At 42.0% G+C, this 17471-nt stretch overlaps 1 long non-coding RNA gene across 1 annotated transcript; it reads right to left on the bottom strand.

Annotated features, from left to right (window-relative positions):
- Positions 1–522: 522 nt before the first annotated feature.
- On the bottom strand, positions 523–10895 carry LOC139670855 (uncharacterized). Its single transcript, XR_011697589.1, has 4 exons — positions 10772–10895; positions 9497–9583; positions 974–1055; positions 523–574 (listed from the first exon to the last, which is right to left on the bottom strand). It is a non-coding gene; the product is annotated as an uncharacterized lncRNA (long non-coding RNA).
- Positions 10896–17471: the final 6576 nt, after the last annotated feature.

Consider the following 17471-nt stretch of genomic DNA (forward strand, 5'->3'; position numbering starts at 1 on the left):
TACCCAGCCCCCTGGAACACGAACAGAATGATGTTTATTTGCCCCTGTGCTGAGGGCCACGTAGCCCTCCTGAGTCCAAAGTAAAGGGAAAGAAAAACCTGTTGATGAGAATGATGACCAGTCTGGTCAAGAGTGGCAGTCTCAATCCTGTTGGGGTTCTGTTCCTCCTCTGGATCTGATGAGATGTACCTTAAGTCCCAAACCTCAAGATTATATATGCTCAGGTTCAGATGGGAATGCCCACTGCCTCCTCCAGGGCAGGGAGTTCCCTAGTGGTTGATTTAACTCTGTGAGTCATGGGATATTTTTTAAATCTTTGATGGTCTCGGCAGTTGCAACTGCGTATTGTGCCAGTCCCTAATTGCCCATTAGCAGACATGACCCCTCAGGCTCGGTGTGAATGTGCTCGTGCCTCACTGGAGGGGAGTTATCACAGTTGAGTCTCTGGTGTGAAGACAGGAGCATTCCCATGCCTCACAGGTTCCTTTAACACCCAGCTTGTAGCCTGAGGGGTCAGGTGTGCCCTGGGAAGCTGCTGCAGATGATCCATGATTAACAGTTCATCAGAAATGACCTAGAGGATGTAGAATGCACAGTTTTGGTTATACACACATAGCAATAAACTGGTCCCAGCCTCTGTAACTAGGACAAAATTATAAGTCTGAATACTTGTAGTTCTTATCTTCATAATCAGGTTGCAAGTCTCCATGCTAACATGCCTGGCTAAAATGACTTTTTCTACATGGTTAAATGTAGGCCTACTTGAATTTATTTTTTTTTACTTTTGTCAGAGGCATTTTGTTTCAAAACAAGATGGAAATTTCTCAAGACTGAAACTTTCCCCAGTTTTTGATTAACCTCCTCTCAAAAATGGCAAATTTCAACAAAAACATTCTTTCTGCACACCATTTCAAAATTTCCTTTTCAATTTTTCTGTGCAAAGGTGTGTTTTTTATTTGCAAGTCAGCTTTACCTCAAAGGCTGTAGGAAAGCATCTCAGAAGCCACAGTTCTGTGATTCGGTCAGCAGATTTGCAGAACAGGGACTTTCTCCACCTGGGGGCAAAAATTTGTCTTTTTTAGATTTATAAAGCACTTTAGATACTCATGTTATTTTCCCCTAAAAAGTGTGTAAGCATGAGACAAAACACCAACTGAATGTCAGAGACTGGATCAGGCTATAGTAGTTCTAAGTCTTGCAATGTAAAGTCAGAAAATGACATCCCTAAAGGGCAGAAGGATGTGAAGGATGGAAGGCAGCAGCTATGCCACAGAGAATCATGCAGCTGTGTCCCACCTGCACTGGTTGCCCCTCAGTGACTTCATAAAGGAAGAGTTCTTCCACCCCTTGCTTTAGCTCATTACCATAGCTCCCACTACAAGAAAAGATGTCCACAGAGTGCCATGAAACCAGAGAGGAAAACGGTAAGTGAAGAACACTTAATGCTTCTAAATTACCTTCACTACTGTATTGTTAACTTGGCAACAAAATGAGTTTGGAACAGATCCTGGAATTTTTAATTGCTTGAGGCAATCACCTTAGTTATTAAGTCACTGAGGAGGATTCAGCTAAGGGAATCATACAGCAATGAAGTGATGCAGATCCATCACAGGTAGGTGCAAAATGATTCACTGCTTTCGTTTGGGTGCTACTATCAAAGTCATCACTGTAAATTCAGCGGAAACGAGCTAATCTTTCTGATGTGTTGCTGCTTTTTATAAAGAGGTGTCGGAAGGCCAACAAACTTACAATACAATAGAGCATAAGCTGTTAAGTTTGGCACCACAAATAGGATGAAGGGAAATTAGCAACTGATTAATGAACTGACAGTATACATGTTAATAAGGGAAACAAGACCCAGATGTCTACTCACTGTATGATCCCACTTCTGAAAGTATGAGCAACTTTGCAAATACCTGTCTGAGTAAGATAGGATCTGGTCTCTTGTGTTACAGAGCTTGTACAGCTGTAGAGCACATTGAGAGCAAAATGCCTAGGGGAGACATGACAAGAGAGAGAAGACATTTCAAGGACTACCTTAGACAGAGGACAATACTAGATACATAGTTTGAGAGGTATTACATAAGCCATAAAACCAGATGGATAAATATGTTTACAGAGAGACATCCTAAGCTTTGTAATTTTTAAGTGTCAGCCACTTGGCAAGCTATGATCTCTATCTTCTCTTTCTTTTGTGAAAATCATGGAAATTCATCTCAGTTTTCACTTGCTGTAAACTGGAATTGTTCTGTGAAAGCCAGAGGGTCTCAAGCAATTTACAACAGGTGAGGAACTGTGTTTTAAAAAAAGAAGACAAGCTCACAGTATCATGCAGGGCAAGAATTAAAAACTGCCAGGAGTCTCCACCTCTTCCTACAAGGTCTGTGAGATTGTGGAATACACTAGATTTCTGGTGACCCTGACCCACACCTGCTTTGGCTAGTCTGAATGCAAGGCAGATGAGATATTCCAGCTTTTTGTCTTTTACAACACACCACACAGTTTACAAGAAACTTTTCAGTAAATTATCTCAAGGCAATAGTACAACCAGCTGAGCCCTGCACTGTGCAGTCTGTCTGAACCAGTGTACCAGATTACACCTCACCTGAAAGGTGTCATTGCAGTTGTACAGTAGTTGTAGTTGATAATTATATGGGCTTTGCCAAGGCATGCAGAGATGCAGTTAGAAAAGCAAAAGTTCATCTTGTTTTGAAAGTCGTCAGAAATGGCAAAAATGACAAGAATGGGTTCTTCAGGTACATAAACAACAAGCAGAAGCAGAAGGAAAATAGTAGCCTGCTTTTAAACAGGAGAGGTGAATCACTTCCCAGTGATGCTGAAAAGGCAGAGATTCTCAACATGTCCTTCATCTCTGTCTTTACCAGTGCTGTAGGTCCCCAGGCCTTGATGACAAAAATCCAGGTTGATTTGAACTCAGACCCACTGTCAGTGAAACAATTGGTGTGTGAACATGAACTTGACCCCCACAAACTGATGGATGTTTTCTGAGAATGTTAAGAGAGCTGGTTGACAGCATTGTGAGGCCACCCTCCACAGTATTTGAGAAGTCTGGAGATTGAGGGATGTCCCGGAAGACTGGAAAAAGTCTGATGTCACTCCCATCTACAAGATCTTGGAGGGCCCAGGAAATTGTAGGTCCTGGGAAATTTATGAAATGAGTCACAGAATCACAGAATCTTTAGGATTAAAAGGCACCTCTGGAGATCATCTAGTCTAACCCACTGAGAAGGCAGAGTCACCTGAAGCAGGTTATACAGGAGCACATCCAGGTGAATTTGGAATGTCTCCAGAGAGAGAGACTCTATGACCTCCCTGGGCAGCCTGTGCCAGTGCTCTGCAGTGCAAAGTCCTCATGTTGAGGTGGAACTTATGTTTCCTTGTCCTGTCACTGGGCACCACTGAAAAGAGTCTGGCATCATCCTCTTGGCACCTGTCTTTAAGATATTTATATGCATTGATGAGATCCCCTCTCAGTCTTCTCTAGACCAGACAAGCTGAGTTCCAGCAGTCTCTCCTCATAAGAGAGACGCTCCAGGCCCCTAATCATCCTTCTGGACCTCTGTTGGACCCTCTCCAATAGATTCTTCTCTTTCTTGTACTGAGTAGCCCAGAACTGGACACAATACTTCAGATGTGTCCTCACTAGGGCCGAGTAGAGGGGGAGGATCACCTCCCTTGACCTGCTGGCCACACTCTCCCTGATGCACCCCAGGATGCCATTGGCCCTCCTGGCCACAAGGACACACTGCCACCTCATAGACTACTTGTCATTCACCAAGACTCCTTGGTCCTTCTCTGCAGAGCTACTCTCTAGTACGACAGGCCTCAACCTGTACTTATACTTGTGTTTTTTCCTTCCCAGTGGCAGTACCCTGCACTTGCCTTTGTTGAACCTCCTTAGGTTTCTCCCCACCCAACTCTCCAGTCTATGAAGGTCCCACTGAATTGCAGCACAACCTTCAGGCGTATCAGCCACTCCCCTCAGTTTCGTATCATCAGCAAACTTGCTGAAGGTACATTCTATCTCTTGGTCATTGATAAACAAGTTGAATATGACTGGACCCAGTATGGATCTCTGGGGACCACCACTGACTGCAAGCCTCCAACTGGATTCTACTCCACTGATCATGATCCTCTGAGCTCAACCAGTCCTTAATCCACCTCACTATCCATTCATCTCAATAACAGTTCCTGTGCTTACCTATGAAGGTGTTAGGGGAAACAGTGTCAAAAGCCTTGCTGAACTTGAGGTAGACAACATCCACTGCTTTCCTTCATTGACCCAACCTGCCATGCCATCATAGAAGGCTATCAGGCTGGTCAAGCATAATTTTGCGTTGATGAATCCATGCCTACTACTCCTGATGACCTTCTTTCACATGCTTGGTGATGGCCTCCAGAACAATTTGTTCCTTTAGCTTTCCAGGGATGGTGTTTAGGCTGACAGGTCAGTCTTTCTTGCCCTTTGTGAAGATGGGACTAACATTGGCTTTCCTCCACATCTGTTCTCCATGGCTTTTCAAGATGCTGGACAGTGGCTTAACAGCATCTGCCAGCTCCCTCAACACTCATGGGTGCATCTCAGGAGGGCCCATGAATTTATCTTCTTAATTTCCAACCATAGCTTCATCCTATGGGTTGAATTACAGTGTCTATAAAACTCATCACAGCTTTAATTGGACACTTTTAGACAAATGTTCACTATTGCCATGAGCACGTTATCTCCCCAACATTCCATTCCCATGGATAGAATGACTCAAAGCTTTCTTATTTCCTTTTGTTTTTGCTAAGGTCTGGTCTTTCTCACAGAATTAACTTAGCATCTGCAAATAGGCCTTAGAACTGCCTGCAAACCTTTTTCTCAACTCAAAAATCTTTCTTTCTCTCCACATGACATATGAGAAAAGGCTAAGAGAACTGAGAGTTTTCAGCCTTGAGAAAAAAAAAGGCTTAGAGGAGACCTTATCACCATGTTCCAGTATTTAAAGTGTGGCTGCAAAGAAGATGGAGAGTATCTTTTTACAAGATGTCACACAGAAAAGATTAGGGGTAATGTGTATAAGTTACATCTGAGGACATTCTGATTGGACACAAGAGGAAAATTCTTCACAATGAAAACAATTGGCCTTTAGAATAATCTTCCCAAGGAAGCGGTAAATTCCACAGCACTGGACACTTCCAAGATTTGGCTGGACAGGATGCTGACCTATCTTGTCTAGATTATGCTTCTACCATGCTTTTGCCAAGAAAGGTTGGACCAGATAATCCTTGAGTTCCCCATCCAGCCTGGTATTCTGTGAATAATGTCAATTTATTTTTAGAAAATTAAGTGCGGGTTCCAGGCAGTAGTCCTGGATCCTCAGGAGACAGCTTCTGATTTAATGTGAGTAGTCCCAGCTAGAGAAACCTTGCTTAGAAAAGTTGCTTCTCTGCAGGCAACTTGACATGCACAGACAACTTTTTTGTTACTTTTTTAGGGCAAGTGACATAAAACACAATATGCATAAGAAAAGGAGAGAGGTAAAAGCCGAAGTGTAAAGAAGGAGGAGGTCCTCAAAAGCCCCTGTGGTGACGTAAGGGAGAATTTACAAGGTCATGCTGAACCTACTTTAAAATGTGCTGATATAGAGAGGATGATGGGAACTCTTCAAGCCAACTGGGAATTGACTCACTTGTCCCTGTCTGACGCTGCCTCCGCCTGTGAGTAATATTTGCAGCTCACCTTTTTCTTCTTTAAGCAGCTGGTGAGCCTGATGCTGACTCAACTCCAGGGGATGGAAATGTAAGCCAGATTGAAGCCAGAGGTGATCTTGTTTCCATGCATGGGGTTTTATTTTTCATTGTTTTATTAGGATCACAGCCACATCAAAACAATTGGAGAAAAAAGAAGGCACAGTTTTTGCCCTTCATGAATGGCCTTCAGGAATTTTAGCTCTACCAATGGCAGGGGGGAGGTGTTACAGTTTACAACTGGATGAGCCAATTAATTTCTTTCCCTCTCAGCTCCCCCATCCCCCACTCCACCCCCCTCTTGCCATTCCCACACTTGTCTGAGCTCTTTTTGTAGAGAAAAGATAGGGGAAGGTGACTGCGACAGATGAAAGTGATGTTAGTTATGTCAGCTGCTGTTGGGAATGGAGCCGAGGAATCCACCTACTAAGAAATACAGCCAGAAAATAATCCATCCTAAAGAATTACTGCAGTCTCTGCATAGGGCACCTGAAGAAGCTTTTGAAGGACGTCTCTTTTCTTATTACAGTAATATTTTTCAGGTTCACAAGGTGAGCACTGTATATGGGATGCAGCTGGCTACAGTGATTAATGGCTCTTTCTGCTAAGAGTTCCTCTGCAGATCCTTTGGCATTTCATGTATTCAGCAAAGCTTATTTCCACTTAACTGCAGTCTTTCTTTGTGGCCCAACATTCATTTGGACTCTTATGAAGTGTATCTATGTGCTAGTTAATCTCTGCAGTTGGCAAAGGGTCTGCCTATGCAGCATGCTGCTGCTTCCTATTTCCCTTGCCTAGGATTAAGATGATATCTTCTTCCTAACTCAGGCTAGCTACATCATCCTACAAAATCTACTTTTGAAAATAAAATATTGACAACCGTTTCCTCTGAAGCACTTGGTTTTTTTCTTCTTAAAAAGGAAGTGGCATTTGCCTATTCAATACCATGCTTTGCTTAAGAAGATATCGCCTTATTAATACAGGCTATACCTACATCATCCTACAAAATCTCCTTTGGAAAATAAAAATTATTGATAGCCATTTCCTTTGAAGTACTTGTATGTTTTCATCTTGGAAAGGAAATGGTATTTGCCTGTTTGATACCATGCTCTTTAGGTTTGTGTAAGAGCTATCTTTCCCTCTTACGGATATCTAACATGCTTTGCATGAGCCAGTGAGGCTGCATGACTTGATATAGTAGTATCCTAAATGTAATCCATTTTGCAGCAACATCAGTTTGTGAAGGGGAGACAAGCAAGCAAGGGCAAGAATTTGTTTTGGAGGCAGAGCCTGCTGCTGACCAAGAGGTGGGGAGAGTTTCTCTGCTGTGTGAATTTCTCTGGCAGTGACTGTTACAACCTACAGAACCTGGTTGGAGAGGCTTTAAAACCACAAAGGATGTCCTTTATCTGTTTTCTCTCTCTCAAGTGCTCCTCTTGTAATGCCTTTTGTCCCTTCTTCTCTGACTTAGCTTCAAGGTAGGAGCACTGTGGAAAGAGGGGCTATTCAGGACATCAACATCAAGGTGCCTTTTAAAGAAGAAACAATTGCTGAAAATATGGGCAGAGGAAAATGTCTTGTGGTTGATAAAGAGAGCAATCCTCACTACTGGTGGATAGGCAGGTGGGGGAGACAGTAGCTTGGCCATCAATTGTGGCACCTCCTGGTTGGTACAAAGAGTCTCTGTAGCATTGTAGTTATCAAGAAGTAACTGAAATGCTCAGTCATCCTTTGTATTTACAATCGTCACCCCCACCCTTTTATGGCTTTTTGCTTGCTTAGTGACTGTCATGCTTTAGGAATGGTATTCTCCAATTTAGTAGTCCCACTAAAACCATATTGCCACACACTCTCCTCTCCGCATCCAGGTGGAGGCACAAAAGACAAAGATCACAGGTTAGAGAAAGAACAATTTACTGTAAACAGCAATGAGATAAGAAAACAAAGAGTAACAGCAACAATATTAATCACAAAATGTATAAGGCAAAGAAATTATTTACATGCAAAATCCCCCAACAATAAAAATATACCTGACCCTTCACCTGATATGTTTTCTCCCAACTGGAAGTAATGGCCTTCTTGGAAGCAAGAAAGATTCCCTTCCTCCCACCCCTGGCAATGACTTGAGGTGGTACCGAATAGCATTAGAGTCCTGGCCATGCTCCCTCCCAGCTATTGCAAAAAAGTTAAACCTGTCCTGGCTGAAACCAGGACAGTGGCACAACCAGGGTGACAGAAAAAACAGAGCTATAGATTTTCTTCCCTTCCTGTGTGCAACTATGTCACCCCATTGCATGGGAATTATTTCTCATACTCATTCCTTTCTGACTGTCCCTGCTGCCTGCTCTGCAGCCATGAAGTATATGCCAAATGCTGCTCTTTGTCATTTTTTGCTTTTTTACCAGTGTTATTTCAGGGCATGCTTACACTTTTCCATGCCGAGTTCTTTGCTAATTTGGGATTGACCACACAGCACTGCCCACTCACACTGTGTTTTACTTATAAGTTGCTCTCCTCCTTGTCAGAACTCTCTGTGGATTGCTCCGGGCTAACTTGTCTGTCTTGCTCTTCTTCTGACGATTTCTCTGACCTGTCACATAGCTTGGCTTTGGCTGGTGAGAGGTGTGTCTTCTCTCAAACCCATGTCAACCTGTGTCCTATGCATTCAAATCTCAGCTGAAATGTTTCCCCACTTCTGCTTCCTAATTCACCACTTCTTCCTTGGGTTATTATTATTAGGATGACTAATATATCGCATCTGTTTCTTGCATCTCTGCTGTGTTCCCAGCCTGACTCTGTGGGTAGTTCAAGTGAAAGTGAGTAATACAAAGGCAGAGAGCATGGTGGCTATTTAGAGATGGAAGATGGTGTATTCCAGGAGCATTAGTACTTGCTAGGCAAAGGCTTGAGGTGCTAGTGTACAGCTCTGAACTCTTGCAGGCTTTAAAGATAATTAAAACTTCAGTTTGCTGTCAGATAACTAGGATGAAGGAAAAGCTTCACAGTCAGAATGGGATACAAGTTCATCCCAGATGCTGATTCTTTTGATCTAGAGTTTAATTCATTGTATTTGTTGGGGTTTTGATGTTACTTTGGAGATCTCTCCTGGAAATGAGCTTTGTCATCATGTTTGCACGAGCATATGTCTCTTCTGCACAAACACAGCAGATGTGCTTCTGTGTTGAATATCTGTGTATCGGGGAGCCAGAGGAAGGTAAGACAAAGCTGGCAGATCTGACACAACTTGTGGCAGAATAGGGTGTCCAACACATCCTTCCAATCACACCTTACAGACCACAGTGCCTTTGTGTATGTTGCTGCTGATGGTGGCATAGCTAGAGAGATAAAGTAGAGAGGAAAGTTTCCTCCCACTTCTTTCACTTCTATACAGAGAAGGATGAGAATGAACCAGATGAAAAATGAGTTGTGTTTGCAAACAGTTGGCACATTTTGAAACCAAAGTGTGCCTTTTTTATGTGCATGCACCTTTTCAGAGGTCGTTGTTGTGCAAAGGGGAGGCATTGCTCATACCAACCAGGATGGCAATTTCAGTCCAATGGCTGGAATTCACATAACTGTCAAATTAAATGAGTCTGGAGTACAAGCAAAGAGGGCTTCAGAAGGTTAAATCTGGAAGCAAACACCAATACGTGCTTCAGGCTTTAAATTGTGAGTCATAAATGTTAAACACTTGCAGGTATCAGCATAGTATGCTATTTATCACAAAACAAACAACTTAACTCACTGAGCACATTTATAGAGGTCTTGTTCTTCTCCCACGCTTGGCTTCCAGGCAGATGCAGAACCACTTGTGTAAGGAAGGACTCCTTTTCTATAGGACAGAGAGACATGAAATGGCTAATGCTGAATGCAGATATTATTCCAAAGCTGCTCTATCATGAATCCACAAGCATTCTCCACAGTCATCTCTTAACAGTGCATTTACTCCTGTAGTGCATCTGAGAACCAAGTAAAAAAGCGTGTGTTAAGATGGAAAGGAGCCTCATTGTTCATACAGCAGAGTATTTTCATGCATGTTGTTTTCTGTGGCACAGAATAAGAGGAGCAGAAATAGGTCTCAGCATACCTGTGCCTGCACACACTCCCCAAAATCCCATAGCATAAGGTCCCCAGTGATTCCAAGTATGGTTTGCAGTGTCAGTTATGTGTACATTTTATGGTGTATCTATTCTGTGATAGGGTTAAGCCTTCTCCAGCTGACAGCCTCTAGCTGACCAAAAAGCAAGGCTTTGTCACACCCAACCCCCTTGTGAATAATGTTAAAAATAACAGGAGACACAAGCACTGGCCAGGGTTAGCTCCTAGACGCTCTGCAGGATCGTGCTGCAGCCCCCTAAGAGTTTCTACTGTTCCATGCCTGGAGCACAGCAGCAGACAGGAGGAGCTGTGGGAAATATGAGGCCACCGGGCCTCTGCAAGGAGCACTCTTAGTCCTTCTGTTGCAGTGGCTGTGCTGGTTGTCAGTCCTGCAGGAGACACTTGGCTTCCCCCACTGCCACTGGAGGTTGATGTTAGACACCTATGCAAGTCCCCATCTTCTCTACAGCTTCCCTTGTTGTGATTTGAAAGTCAGCTCCAAAGATAAAGCTGTATGATTAGTGTGTCTTTTAAACCAAAGTGTGTATCTTAATCAGTCTGATTTACTATCTGATTCAGCACATTAGCTGCAGACTGTGCAGCTTCCCAAACTCCATGGCGTAATGAATATGCATGCATTCAACAGTTGCAATTAGCAGGCAGCCACTGCTGGGGAAAACAAAATACCCAAGGTCTAATTCTACCCTTCCCATAGTGACTTCAGTGGGACATTAGCTTAAACACAAGCCACTGAATCCAACCTGCAAAGCAGTAGTTAATAGGCCCTAATGTTTCAAAAGCCTATTTAAATAGCAAGGTTTGGGTCAATTCTAATTTTACCTGAATGAGTTTGCCTATTCCTCTGTGACCCAGGAAGAGAAATTGAAAGTACAGAGCACGTACAGTACAGTACAGTACATACGTCAGTGTTTGTTTCAGGTGTTTGTTTCAGGACTGGTCATTTGGGTAAGCTGTCTCCTCTTGCTGAAAGAAATAGAATTAATTAGCAAACTTACAGAAAGTAAAAGGGTTAAGCTTTCCCATTGGGATTCCCAACAGATAGGTTCAGCATTATGCAATTGTCATGAGAATTAATGAGGAAGAAGCTACTGAAGTAGCTATGAAAAATATGAGCAATTAAAATTATATTTCTGTTCTTGTCCTTCAGCTTAACCTTTTGGTGGACCATAAGCCGAAATGTTTGTGGGTTTGTTTTTTATTTCCCCAAGGCTCTTCAGATAGACTAACACAAAATTGAAGCTATGATTGGTATATTCAAGCCCTAGGTTTACTTTCTGCTCACAGCTGATACAGTGACTTGCAAAGAAACACTTTCACATAGTTATTTCATGAAAAAAACATTTCTATTTCACATAAATCTGTCAAGCATTCAAAACCATATGTGAAGTAATTTAAAATGCTTACAGAGTCATGGAACATTGTGCTTTGCTGCATTCAGAGGCAGAAAGCAAGGGCCTGACCTGCAGCAATAGAAATCTGAGCTCAACGTTATCCAAAGATGGAAGAGATAAAGGGATCCTGTTGTTGTGTACACATACAAAAGGGAAGTGTGTAGCATCTCTCCATGTATCTAATTCCTCTTCACACTTGGCTTTTCCCCTTGTTCCACACCCCAGTCCCATCCTTATGCATGGATTGAGGTTGTTGAGATTTTGAGAGACTGTTAACCTCTTGACTAACAAATACCCATGTCTGCATCAAAATAATGTTCTTGTTTCATCTTGATGTCAGCCAAATCCACTGTGTGAGCAGCTCATGACAGCTCACCAATCAGAAGCTGTGACCACTTATGGAACAGTCACTCCTCTGATCAGATCCTCTTTCCTAGATACAACTTCAATAGCACCCCATTCAAGCCAGCTTCTTGCAGCCTGTCCGCTTCTGTGGGATTTTTTAAAAGTCTGTACTGGGGCAATGTCTCCATAATGCATATGGTAAATGTGCATTTGACATATGCAAAGTCCATAACACTCATAGAAACAAGCCGATGCTTATCCTGAGCAGAAGCTGCTAAGCATAAACTAAGTAAGAAACTCTTTTCAGAGCATGTGACCAGCTTCCTTTCCCTTCCTTTGGAAAGGTACTCAGTGTTCCAGGAAAAGGATGACTGGTGCTTCTTCACAGCATGCTAATGCGTCTAAAGATGACCAAAGAAAAGAGGAAAAGGAATACAAGGAATGCCACCTAGCCTAGATGTTTTTTTTTCTCATTTAACCCCAAATTTTCCAACATTAATTGTACATTCTCATCAAATCTGGCCCGTGAAAATTCAGAGAGACTGGTTTCACTTTTGCGAAGCTAAATAGTGACAGGGAAACAAGATCAGGCTTATAATGACAGGATATTTTCTACTTAGCTATGGTGATATTAGCTTCCCTCTATAGGTGCTGACTCTGAAGAGCCTTCTAATTCACACTGCTTGCATTTATTTATTTTAATAAAAAGGAAATAGTTGCATCTGTTTAAAAATAAATAAAAATTGCTGTATTCATAAGATCATTTGGGTTGGAAGGGACCTTTAAAGGTCAATAGTACAAGCTCCCTGTAATGAGCAAGGACATCTTCAACTAGAACAAATTGCTCAGAGCCCTACCAAACCAGACCTTGAATTTTTCCAAGGATAGAGCACCTGCTACCTCTCTGAGCCACCTATACTAGTGTCTCACCACCCTCATTATGGTAATTTAAGTCAACCCTCTTTTAGTTTAAAACCATTACCTCTTGTCTTATCACAACAGGCCCTGACTAAAAAGTTTGGCCCCATTGCAAAGCCCCTTTTACGTACTGGAAGGCTTCCCTAAGGTCTCCCTGGAGCCTTCTTTTCTCCACACTGGAAAAACCCATCTCTCTCAGCCTGTCTTCAAAGAAGAGGTATTCCATCTCTCCAATTTTGTGTCATTTTTCTGAGTCATGAAAACAGTGTGTGGGATTTGCCTACATGTTGTTTTGAAGTAAGAATGGAGCAAGCATTTTCAGGTCAATCCTAACGCCCCCTGTAGTGCATCAGTGCTCTTTCTGTGGTGATACACCAGGGTAAGGGAGCAACAAGCTCACTTTCTGTTTGGATGACCCTTTAGTGATGTGTAGACCTGGCTGGTAAAGGACTTTCTGAGGTCATGTCCAACATCACAAAAGAAAAGTTGGAAAAATGGCCAGTGGAAAAACCCAGGGCCAAAACTGACTGAAAATCTAGGAAACAAAGCTTTGAAATGGATGCATATATGAAGATTGCGCTCAAAAATTCTGACTTGGCACTCCACTAATTGCAATACCTGTATCTCTATTCACACATAGTATTGAGTATTAGATCTACTTGTACCAGGCTGTTGGTAGGACAGTAGAAGGAGGAATTTCTTTTCCCTGGTTCAAGATGTTGTCTTACTTTTAGATTAAAGAAATGTGCTTTGTGGAAAGGAATATATTGAAAGGAATATACTGAATTAATTCCTGAAGGGCAGAGGGAGAAAGGGAAAGGAGATGGCTAATGAATACAGCTTAAGAAGGAGAGTTATTTGGCAGATGCAGCCTCCTGGTCAATTTGTGCTCTCAAGTAGCTGCTGCGATGTCAGCTAGAGGGAAGAAAGAGAAAGGAAGGGAACTCAGCTCCATGATTGTGCATAAAAATAACATTAAAGCTGTCCTATAACCCTCTTCTATCCATCTCCTCCCAAATGAAAGTCTAAGTGGTTTGCAAAATCCTTTCAAATGAGTGTACCCTGGTTCAAACGTTGGGAAGTGCAGTGTGACAGGCTCTTAACGGCAGTAGGCACCATATGTAACTGTTGCTGTTCTTTGTCTATGTGCCGTGCATACATATGCTCAGCAATGAAACATGTGTATGGTAAGTGAATGAAAAGCAGTCCATGAACTCACTCCTTTTTTGTTTTCTCTGTATGAGGCAAGTGGATTTATGCATATCATGTGCACATACATCATGAGTGTGACAAACAACTGGAGCATTTGAAGGCTGTTTTGTGGATTACCTGTCTGATCCCCTGAGGTGTGCCTTGCTAATTTTATTTTCCTTTTAGATAGAATAATTTTCTTTTTTTTTGTTGTTTTTGTTGCTTTAAAAGAAAAAAAGAGAGAGAGAGAAAACCCAGCACATATGAAATGCACTTTTTTTTTCTAAAAAAGCACAGTTACAAATGCAGATTTGGGAGGAGGGGAAGCAAACCTCAGAATTAATTGCTTTCAATTCTGATACTATTTTTGAATGTGCATTCTGATGTCAGGGGTGAGAGGATGAGTAAGTTGAGCAGGGACTGGACTTGGAAAGGGCTGACTGTGCCTCAGAGGTCTTCCTTACAGTAGCAGGGTGGTCCTTCGCTGAGGAGCAGAGCAATCTACATCCCTTAGTACCATGTGGTGGTGGATCCAACCTCTGTGGACAACCAGGAGAGACTACAGTAGAGGTCAGCCCTAGTGGGAGCCCCTGTAGTAGATAAGCCTGATGACTTGCTCTGTCTTCTGATCTTTACAAGGGCCCTTCTGGAAATTAACCCTGTTGCTGAACAGAGTATCTTGCTCCCCCTTCCCACCAGCCTGGAATAGTGAGTGACTCACTTGTGCTAACAAGGAGTTTTCCTGCCATTCTCTGCAGGGACATATTATCCTTATTTTATGGGGAGCAGCAGCAGAAGTACTGCTGCTCTTTCCTGGTACAGAGCAACTTACTCCCCTGGGAAAGTCAGTCAGTTTAATACTTTTCTTCCTTAAGGAAAATAGGACCCCAGAGGCAGTGTGTGACTTGCCCAGACTGGTGTGGCAATTCTGTAGTGGCACTTGGAGTCTGTGAGAGCTGAGCTTGTGGATGTTGCTTCTCACTACCAGTTTGTGTGATCAATCAGCAGGGCCTGATGTGCCGCACCAGAGTAATTGTTACCTAAGCCTGCATGGCTGACTGCTCTTCGTGCTCCTGCATGCTCCCTGTGCATACATATTGACTGATGAATTCACGCCCTGTTGAGTGTTACTGCTTTCTTAATGTGCTGCAATTTTTCCTCCAATATCCTAACCGGGAATGATTGTTGCTATACAATGTCCTCTCTCCATTTGCCACAACCCATGTTTATTCACAAGAGCACATTTTGCATCATCTGTCACTCTGATCTCAGTGAAAGGGAAGTTTGAAGTTCACAGAACAATAAAAGATAAAAATTAGCTGTTATAATTAACTGAACAGCATGAGTGAGCTTTCAAACACCAGACTCTGTTAGGTCCTAATACAATATGCACACACAACAGCCTAAGCATATCTACCCTTCTGTCTGTCCTGGGGACTGGGCACTGCCTCTATCCTGATCTCCACCCAGCAGGCAGCGCTTCACACCACAATCCCAGCTAGGGTCAGGTTATGTACACAGAAAAGGGCTCACCCACACTAACCATCTTTTATTGATGCCTTTCACCATCCTCACTGGACCCCATAAGCAGTCCCAGAAGGGGAGGAGGAGAGACAAATGCCATATTCTTGGAGAAGTATATAATTTCCCAGCCTGTACAGTTTTGAAGGGAAATCCCGGCTGCCACCAATGTTTGTCTGCTGGCCCTTTCCATAAGGTTCAGGTAGTCAGGAGACCTTATTCTTCTTCTGGAGGGAATGTGGCAATTCTCTGGCAGAGTCTGCTGCAACTCCCCACCTGGAGCTGTGCCACCTAGGTGTTCACCCACACCATGCTCAACATCTAGAGTCTGGTTGCAAGAAACATCCATTACTTTCCTTTATGGACTCCTGCAAACCTCGTTTCTCCATGTCTATTTGACACGCTGGTTTGAAGGAGCTGAGCTGGGCCTCCATGGGTCAGTGGCAGTGCTAAAGCTTCTGGCAAGCCCCTGACGTGCCTGCAGTTAGTTCAGTTAGTTCATCATTCTGACAGGAGGTGATTCCATATGGGCAGGCCTCAGAGGCAGGAGCATTGCTCATTTTTAGGTGAGGGCAGTCAATAAACCTCTGGAAGGAGAGTTAAAACATGTCTTTCTCCAGTTATAGACTGGAGAAAGTCAGAGGCAGAGGTTTGGCTGACTACAGCCAAGGAAATGTTTATGTGGACAGTCAACATATATTCCCGTATCATAAGCATCCTCGGGGAAGGTCACTGTGCTTAGGAGCTGAATCCTTGCAGTGAGGCTTTACAGGTGTTCCGACAGCTTGTTAACAGCAGGGAACACAGAGAGTGCAAGCCCTTTTGTGGCTCATTAAAGCTCAGGTGGGTACATAAACTTGGTTTTGTGCTCTTTCTGACACCTGTTTTTGCTCTTTGAAATGGATGATCTGTGTTTAAATCCATGTAAGGTGAATTTTCCCTTATTTCTACTCAACATTTGGTTTTTTTGCTTTAAATGGACTCACATCTAAGAGCTCCATGTCGAGATGTGAGGCAGCCTTTACAGAAACAACACATTTGACTCTCTCTCCAACAAAGCCAACACCATGTTCTAGAGTGTTGAGCATTATGGAGAGGTTTTAATTAATGAATTATAATTAATGTTGAATAGATGTTTCTTGTCATACAGTATAGATATGGAAAGAGAGCATGAGCTTTTAGCACAGTTCAAAGGGGTCAGGAGACAGTTCAGTCTGTCCAAGTCTTTCATAGAACAACTATCATTTTTGATAAAATTTTGTATTGGAGAAAATGTTATACATTTATTGAACTTCTAATTTTTATGATATTGCTTTATATTATTGTTTTATATTAGTATTTTGTACCGTAGTGTTTTGACATTATTGAAACAAATTATTATTTTCTTGCTGGAGAAAATAACCAATGAAACAAAATGTTCTGAGAACTCCAAACTAATTTTTTATTCAGCTTTGGCATTGCATGGCAAATCTGAGACTACAGCTTTTCAGAAAGAAAAAAAATCATACTTCATCTATTGGAATTCCTGACCAGGGCTACTGTAATATTATACTACATGAACCCTCAAAGGATTAACAAACATTTAAATCAAAGCTGACTGAATAAATTGTGATGAATAATTTATTCAATTAATTTTGCTTCTGTTTTCTCTTTACCAGTTTGTCTGTTAATACACTGCGGCTAATTTAGTTGTTGTTTGAAATATTTTACTCACAATTTCTGTAAATTATCTGATTGGGAAAATAACAATCAAATTTAACAGAATATGTTACATAATACAGAATTTAAAAAGGAATTTTATAGCACCATAGGATGTAAATATTCTGGAACTGCTTTTTTGCAAAATATTATCTGATACACACAGGTGTTTGAACTAATTCCTATTTTGACATTTGCTGTTTTCATTGCTATTTTTTATATAAGAAAAATAATATGTAAGAGAATCTCAAGCTATTGGTGTGTATTCAGAAACAAGTCATAGGATGCATTTGATATTCAAATTTTCTTGAATTTTATTTGCATTCATAAGATACATAGCCCATGTTTATTTTCTGATTGGTTCATTTCAGCCTTTCAGATTATTTTCTTATGTGACTATTCAATTACATTTTAAATTCCAACCTCCAACAACATCCTAGAAGTCAATGTTTCAAGAAAGCTTTTGCCCTGAAGCCACTTACAGGTGTTTTTGATGTCCATAAAATGGATAGATAAAGGATGGGGCGTTTGAATAAA

This window comes from Pithys albifrons, chromosome 4 (genome assembly GCF_047495875.1).
Source record: "Pithys albifrons albifrons isolate INPA30051 chromosome 4, PitAlb_v1, whole genome shotgun sequence".
NCBI classification, from domain to species: domain Eukaryota; kingdom Metazoa; phylum Chordata; class Aves; order Passeriformes; family Thamnophilidae; genus Pithys; species Pithys albifrons.